Here is an 8,756-nt window from a genome sequence, read left to right on the forward strand (position 1 = left end):
CTCCCTTAGCTTTTGTTTATCTGGGAGAGTTACTATTTCTCCATCATATTTGAAGGATATTTTTGCTGGATAGAGTATTCTTGGCTGAAAGTTTTTGTCTTTTAGTATTTTGAATATATCATTCCAGTCTCTTCTAGCCTGAAAAGTTTCTGTTGAGAAATCCGCTGAGAGCCTGATGGGAGTTCCTTTGTACGTTATTTTTTGTTTTTGTCTAGCTGCCGTTAATAGTGTTTCTTTGTCGTTGACCCTGGCTAGCTTTACCACTAGGTGTCGTGGTGAAGGCCTTTGTCTGTTAATATATATAGGTGTCCTGTTGGCTTCGCTTACTGGTATTTCCTGCTCCTTCCCCAGATTTGGGAAATTCTCAGCTATTATTTCCTTGAATAGGCTCTCTGTTCCTCTTTCCCTCTCCTCTCCCTCAGGAATACCTATAATTCTTATGTTACATTTTCTAATAGAGTCAGATATCTCTCGGAGTCTTTCTTCATTTCTTTTTAGTCTTAGTTCTCTCTCTTCTTCCATCTGGAGTATATCTGTATTCCTATCCTCTAAAGTACTAATTCTTTCCTCCATATTGTCAGCTCTGCTCTTTAAAGATTCCAGATTCTCCTTTATCTCCTCCATTGTGTTCTTCATCTCCATTAGCACTGATTGGTTTTTCTTTATGATTTCAATCTCTTTTGTGAAGAAACTCCTAATCTCATTGAATTGTTTGTCTGTGTTGTCTCGTATTTCGTTGAGTGTTTTTATGATAGCTATTTTGAAATCTCTGTCATTTAGTTTATGGATTTCTGTGTCTTCGGGGTTGATTTCTGGGTGCTTGTCATTTTGTTTCTGGTCTGGTGATTTCATATATTTTTGCATTGTGGTTCCTGTGTTGGTTTTGATTTTCCTCATCCTGGAAGTCTCTGGTTGCAATTTCCACCTGCCACCACTGTCTGGTGGTAAAGGGCTGTGTAGTCTAAGACCCCTGCGCTCTGCCCCAGTTTTTCTGCTGCGATCTGCAGTTTTGTTTTGTTTTGTTTTCCCCACTGCGATCCACGGGTCCAGTCCAGTTTGTTCAGGTCTGCCTCGGATCGCTAGGTCTGGTCGAGCTGCAGACTCCGGGTTGCGGGGAGGGGGGAGCTCTCTCTTTTGCCCTCTGGGTCCCTGACATGGGAGGTTTCTCGTTTGCCCCTCTTTATCCACTCTCTGGGGTGCTCAGATGTTGATGGTAGCCCTGTGGCTCCTCTGAGCCCTCTGTGCGGGAGTTTCCCACTGGCTGAGAGAGCCCGAAGAGCTACAGTTTCCCACCAAGGGCCGCCCCTCCCCCCTTTCTGGGAGCCACGCGGACCGGGATCGCTGATCTGATGGGGAGGGAGCGGAGTTCTCCTTACCTCTCCCCACTTCCTCCGGGGGCCCAACACGTTCCGCTCTCAGATGTGCGGCAGTGTGGATCCCTCCGCTCTAGGTTTTCACTGTCTGGGATTCCGTTGTTGGTCTGTGGCTGTTGTTTTTGTTGTATCTTGTGGGGGAAGGATTCACGGGAAAGCTCACTCCGCCATGATGCTGACGTCACTCTCATCTATTATTTCTTGAAATAGATTCTCTGCCCCTTTGTCTCACTCTTCTCCTTCCGGGACACCTATAACACGGATGTAGTGCTCTTGCTGTTGTCCCAGAGGTCCCTTAGACTGTCCTCACTCTTTTTAATTCTTTTCTCTTCTACCTGTTCACCTTGGGTAATTTCTTCTAGTCTTTCGTCCAGCTCACAGATCCGTTCTTCTGTATCCTCTACTCTGCTTTTGAGTCCCTCTAGTGAATTTTTCATTTCCAGTATTGTATTCTTCATTTCTGATTGGTTCTTTTTTCTATTTTCCATTTCTTTGTTGACATTCTCACTGAGTTCATACATTCTTCTCCCCAGATCAGTGAGCATCCTTAACACTCTTTGTTTGAACTCTCTTTTGGGTAGGTTGCTCATTTCTGTCACTTAGTTCATTTTCAGGGATTTTGTCCTGTTCCCTGACTTGAAATGTATTCCTTTGCCTCCTCATTTTGCCTCTTTCCCTGTGCTTGTGTCTACGTATTAGGTAGGTCATCTGTCTCCTGCTCTTGGATAGGTGACCTTATGTAAGTGATGCCTTAGGAGGACTTCAGTGTGCTAAACTCAGTTCTCAATGTTCCAGGGCAGACCCCTATGTGGGCTACGTGTGTCCTTCTGTTGTGGCCTGTTTGCTCTCCCTGTAGGCACCCAGGGAGGCCAAGTTATGCTCCTGGCCAGCTGTTGTAATGCTCAGCTGCTTGTAGTTGTTGTGGGCCCTTCAGTCTCTTTATCAGGTGTGGCGAGCCCCAGCACAGTTGGCTGCAAGTTCTAATACCACATTTGTGTTGCAATATTTCTTTTAAGTAAGTAGGCCCCCAGCGTGGCCGGTTGTTAGGCTCAGGGCCTTACAATTGCTATATGCTTCCAGCCTTTAGGTCTCTTGTCAGCTCTCTGAGGATTGCAGCTGGGTGGGGCTGGCCTCAGGCATGGGATCACCCAATTGTTTCAGGCTTTGGAAGGTGGGGCAAACCCCCTATGTGGGTCTTTGAGAAGCACAAGTCTTCTGCAGCTGACAAGCCCTGCTGCCCACAGGTCCACGCACACAGTCAACACAGTCCTGCCCTGTGTTAATGCCCAACCTCCCAAAGTGGACCCAGTCTCTCCACAGTGGGAGCCCCACACACTCCACCTGCTCCTTGTGCATGCCCTGCCCCACTGAAGTCGGCTCAGTCACTAGGCTGCAAAGAATCCAGTCACCAATCTATGCAGGCCCACAAGTTGCCTGAGGGCTTGTTGTTGGGTGGGGCCAGTCTCTAGGGTGGGCTGCCTGCCCTGGCTGAGCTGGATTAAATTGATGCTGTAGCGGGTGGGGCAGACTGTGGGCTAGCAGGCCTCAGGGAGAACTCCAATGGCATCTGTGTCAGCACGCCCACACCAGGCCACAACAATGGCCGCTGCCAATGTCCCAGTCCCTGGAGAGGTCTCACCTCTCACCGAGATGCACACAGGGCCTATTAGGTGAGTCTCTTTTCACCAAAGCACTATGCACCTTTCTTTCTGGTGATTTTAGGTTGCTTTCTGAAATGGGTGAGTTTGTGTGTGGGCTCTTTAAGAGCCGGTTTTAATTCTTTATGAACCAGCTTTTCTAGGAGTATTCCCCAATGTTTTAGTAGTAGGCAAAGTAAGATATTATGCCACTCGTCTCGACTGTGCCTGGTCCACAAAATGCCTACAGTGGGGATGCTCCCCAGCTCAGGGCCCCATCCTCCCCGGGAGGCTGCATACCTTTTGACTGGTCCCTGGCCGTGATGTGCTGCGGCTTGTGAAGGCAGCGTTTTTCCTCTCCAGAAGGGAGCTTCTGCCTCTTCTACCTCAGTTAGGATTGTCCGTTGTTGCAGGAGTTCCTCTTATCCAGTTTTTGGTTCTGTCTCAGGGGTAATTTTTCCACGAGTAGTTGTAAATTGGCTGTGTCCGCGGGAGGAAGTGAGTTCGGAGTCTGCCTAAGCCGCCATCTTGACTTCCTCCTTCTCCAGAAGACATTATTCTTAAGAAATCCATGTAGTATCATGAGATAGATAGGAATTTCTAAATATTTTATCCCGGTTGGAAATCAATTTGAGAGAGTAGAAAAATGACAAAGGAAAAAGCAGTTAGACGTCAGAGAGCAGAGGTGAATGAACTGAGTTACTTAAATTGTATAGGGAAGTTAAAATAAAAGAAACAGAAACTTCAGGAAACAAATAGGAGGAGTAAATTCTACTTCCACGGTCTGATCAAAGAATCACAATATCTGGCTTTGACGCTTTGAGCCCTGCTATCGTGCATATCAGTCCAAGGAAAATTGTCCCGTTTATAGTTTTTTCACCAAAGAATGTTTTCAAAGCCTTCTTTATGTCTTTATTCTTCAGACTGTAGATGAGGGGGTTCAGCACAGAGGTGACCAAAGTGTACATCACCAAAGCTATTGCACTTGAGTTTGAGCTGTATGTAGCAGGAGAGTTAAGGTACACTTTTAGGACTATACAATAAAATAAGGAGACAACTTGAGAGGTGAGACACACAAGTGGAAAATGCTTTATACTTCCCCTGAGCTGATGAGATTATATGTATGGAGGGCACTATCTTAGAGTATGAGTAAAGGATACCAGGCAGAGGATCACCACCCAGCAGCCCAACTCCAAAATACATCACTATGTTATTAGAAGGCGTCAGAACAAGCAAGTTGGACCACTTGTTTGATTTCACAGAAAAAGTGAGGCCTTCTAAGTCTGTACAAAAGGATAGCTGCAACACCATTAAGCATTGTAACAAGGAATGCAGAACACTCACGACCAAGGATATCAGAACCAGTAGTTGCCACAGTTGTTGGTTCGTGAGAACCATGTAGCACAGGGGGTGACAGATGGCCAAACACTGGTCATAGGTCATCACAGTCAGGATGCAATTTAATCCTGTGAAGAGTAGGAAAAAATATATCTGTGTGATGCAGCCTGCATAGGTCATAACTTTGCTCTCCAACTGTATATTCACCAGCATATTTGGATGGTTGTGGAGGTGAAACAGATATCTACAAATGACAAATTGGAGAGGAAGAAGTACATGGATGCATGGAGGTGGGAGTCTGATCACCAGGATGATGAGTAGGTTTCCAAACACAGTGATCAGGTACCTGGACAGGAAAAGTCCAAATATGAGGTCCTGCAGTTCTGGTTTCTCTGAAAATTCAAGAAGAAGAAATTCTGAAACTCCTGTAAGGTTCCATGGTTTCATGTGTTGGAGGTGACTACCAGGACATGGAAAAATAAATAAACACAAGCAAGCATTAATAACCTAGCATAAATGCTACTATTTATATTTTAGTCAGAAAATTAATTTCAATGTAGGTGTATGATCTGGTCTACTTTAAAAACATCCCTAGTGTCATTTCTCGTTAGGAATTCTTTTTCCACTCTCAATCTGTTCCTCAAGCATAATGTATACTATTGTTTTGAGAATTGAGAATATTTTTCATTCCTTTGAGGAATCCATATGGAGTGTTGACAACATACTGTATAGGCAATGAATATAGGGTCCTGAAAAACAAAAGTCCCACAATCCAATGATGGAGAAATAATATAAGCAAATAAAAATAATCAAATAGCTTGTAATATGGTGACAGGGGCTATGAAGAAAAAGTAAGTGGGTAAAAAGGCGAGAGAGCATGGGGGTGTTATATTTTACTGGATGTTCAGGCAAGACCTGCAAAGAAAGTCCAGAGGTCTCAAGAAAAATTGGATGGGAGATTGAGGTTATCTAGGGAAGTGTGTGCCCTACAGGGGGAACCACCATTACAAAGGCCCTGAGGAAAGTGCTTGTTTCAGAAAATCAAGTCTCACAAGGAAGCCAGTGTGATGAGGGGAATGAACAAGAAGGAGAGTGATGAGAGATGGTGTCACAGAAAGTTAAGGAATGAATTTGCTGTCCTGCTACACCTGAAACTTCAAGACACAGGGATTCCCTCACTTGCAAGCTTTTTGTAGGAGTTTATTCATTTTGTTGTAATGATGTCGCTTGAATTGAAATGGACAACCCCCTTCAGTAACATCTGTTGATTGAGTTCTGGCCTCTAAATTATGAGTCACCTTGGAATACATTAGCCCAGAAACCCTGCTCTGAGGACTGCTCTCACTCCACAAGGACTGCACACACACCTGTGCACATGCACACACTCTCACACATGCTATGGCCCACCATGGCTTCCTGGATTACTTACTACCATGTCTTTCTCACCCTCAGCCATGCTAATTAGGCCAGTAGTGGATACACATCAAGCTGACCAGATCATGTTATCTTCCCCTAAAGAATGTAGAAACGGTACCAGAAATTCCAATGAGTAAGCTTCCTTTGGACAAATAAACTTGGGGAACTCTATTAGCATGTTCATTTTCTGCCTTATATTTAAAGAAACATAAGCTATTTGTTCAATAATGGCAGAGAGAAGAGAGAGAAATGAAATGGACATGAGGAGGAGAAAACATCTAATAGCTCAGGTAGTCCCTGAGGGACAGTGAGGAAGTAAAAGCATCCTTGGTTCTGGTGACATTCAAACTCTTGTTATATCCCCTGAGGCACAGCAAAAATAATAAAGGAGCAAAAATAAATTTGTCCAAAATACAAAAGTAGTGATATCTTTACTCTGTGAAACACATTACAGATTGAACTCTCCAAAAGCAAGATGAGCAAAAGGAATAAACCAATACTTCACAAAAGGAAGTATACAAAGTAAAACAAAAGTTGGGCTTTTTAAGTATGAAGCAGCAGAAGACTTGTTTTTCCCGTGCCTATTCCATATTTATTTGGCCAATGGTTTTTATATGGTCCAATAGCATATGAGGCAAACCTCTTTCTCCCTTTCCTTACGTGGCATCTTTTCTTTCTTATTCTTGTGCTCTGAGTTTTGATCTATTTTTTGACAAGTCCAGTGGGCACACCCTAGTCCTGGTTCTGGTCTTTGTCCAACATGCAAACTCCTCCCCCAGACCATACTCTATAAATCCTGCACATTCCATAACAATCCACACTCTTTCCCTGAGTAACTGTCTTCATGTGATTTTTCCATGAAGACATTATGTCATACACATACATTTATTTATTGTACTCTGACTATGCTGGTATAAAGAAAGTACTAATGGAATAGAGACTTCACTTGTATTGTTCACTTTTGTTTTTCCCAAAGGTATGTGCATGTGGGTGCAATTATATAGAAACACATTTAAGAAAATTACAAGTTATGAAATAAAAAGAATAGCAAAGAACATGAAACCAGTAAAATAGGATGATTTCATACAACCATATTAAAAAAAATTGAATGGAGCAGCAAAAACTAGCTGAAACATGATATAAAATAGCAGTAAATAAATAATGTCAACATGGATTGATAATTGGCAAAGACCTTGACATAAAACAATATAGCATTAAATGTACCTAGAACTTTGAGGCACATAACAGATGTTGCATTGTTTTTTATTGAATGAACCAAGAATTAGGTCTAAGTAGATATGGACATTTAATGTGTGAGAAGATTATATTTCAATTTAGTTAGAAAAGGTTGGGTTGTTGAATAAAAGCTGGCACACATGGCTAAATATCTGGAAGAAAATGAAGCAGTTCTTTATCTCACACATCTTTAGAGAATCAGAGAGATTAATGTCCCCAGAGTAAAAGTAAACAGTACATTTTAGATAAACATAAAAAACTAGGGGCCGGCCCGGTGGCACATGTGGTTAGATGTGTGCGCTCTGCTACAGTGGCTGGGGGTTTGCCGGTTTGGATCCTGGGTGTGCACCAACGCACCACCTGGAAAACCATGCTGTGCTGGCGTCCCATATAAAGTGGAGGAAGATGGGCACGGATGTTAGCCCAGGGCCAATCTTCCTCAGCAAAAAAAAGAGGAGGATTGGCAGGTGTTAGCACAGGGCTGATCTTCCTCACACACACAAAAAATAAATAAGTAAAAAATAAAAAACTACATATAAAATCTAAAGGTGTGGAAAACCTTCATAGCTAAGGCAAGATCATCAGAAGTGAGAAGAAAGACATATGCATTCAACAACGTGGATGGACCTTGAGGGTATTATGCTAAGAATGTAAGTCAGACAGAGAAGGACAAATACCATATGATTTTACTCATATGTGGAAGATAAACAAACAGACAAACACATGGATAAAGAAAACAGATTGGTGGTTACCAGAAGGGAAGGGGGTGGGGGGAGGGCAAAAGAGGTAAAGGGGCACATATGTATGGTGACAGATAAAAACTAAATGATTGGTGAACACAATGTAGTCTACCCAGAAACTGGAATATAATAATGTGCACCTGAAGTTTACACAATGTTAGAAGCCAATATGACCTCAATAAAATAATTAAAAAAAACCCAAACAAACTTTGCCTTTGATTACAGGCATACCTCGGAGATATTGGGAGTTTGGTTCCAGACCACTGTAATAAAGCAAATATTGCAATAAAGTGAGTCACAATTTTTCTGGTTTCCCAGTTCATATGAAAGTTACGATTACATTATACTGTAGTCTACTAAGTGTGCAATAACATTATACCTAAAAAAAATGCACAAAGAGAATGTTAACCATCAAGAAAAAAGAAAAAAAGAAGAAGAAAGAAAGATTTAACTATGTAAAATTTAAAACATTTTTATGGTCAAAAATATCCAACCAAAAGTCAATTGAGAGGCCAGCCTGCTGGTGCAGTGGTTAAGTTTGCGCACACCGCTTTGGCGGCCTGGGTTCACTGGTTGGGATCCTGGGCACAGACCTACACACTGCTTATCAAGCTGTGCTGTGGCAGGCATCCCACATATAGAAAGTAGAGGAAGATTGGCACGGATGTTAGCCCAGGGCCAATCTTCCTCAGCAAAATGAGGAGGATTGGCAACAGATGTTAGCTCAGGGCTAATCTTACACACACACACACACACACACACACACACACACACACACACACACGTCAATTGAGTAACAATAATTTGTAAAATACATTTGAAATGTACCTAAGTAGTAGGCATAAAATATATGGACATATGGTAACAAGAGGCAAATGACATGGTGATCAAATATGTGAATCTTTGCTCATATTGAATAACAGTTTAAGAAAACAACAAAAAATCTCTTTTACGCCCAACAGCCTGGTAAACCTTTGAAGAACTCTCATGTTGATTGGGGTTGAAACTTTTAAACA

At 42.5% G+C, this 8,756-nt stretch overlaps 1 pseudogene; it reads right to left on the bottom strand.

Moving 5' to 3' along the window:
- Window positions 1–3,730: 3,730 nt before the first annotated feature.
- Window positions 3,731–5,804, bottom strand: LOC131418851 (olfactory receptor 7A10-like; annotated as a pseudogene).
- Window positions 5,805–8,756: the final 2,952 nt, after the last annotated feature.

This window comes from Diceros bicornis, chromosome 20, assembly GCF_020826845.1.
Source record: "Diceros bicornis minor isolate mBicDic1 chromosome 20, mDicBic1.mat.cur, whole genome shotgun sequence".
NCBI classification, from domain to species: Eukaryota; Metazoa; Chordata; class Mammalia; order Perissodactyla; family Rhinocerotidae; genus Diceros; species Diceros bicornis.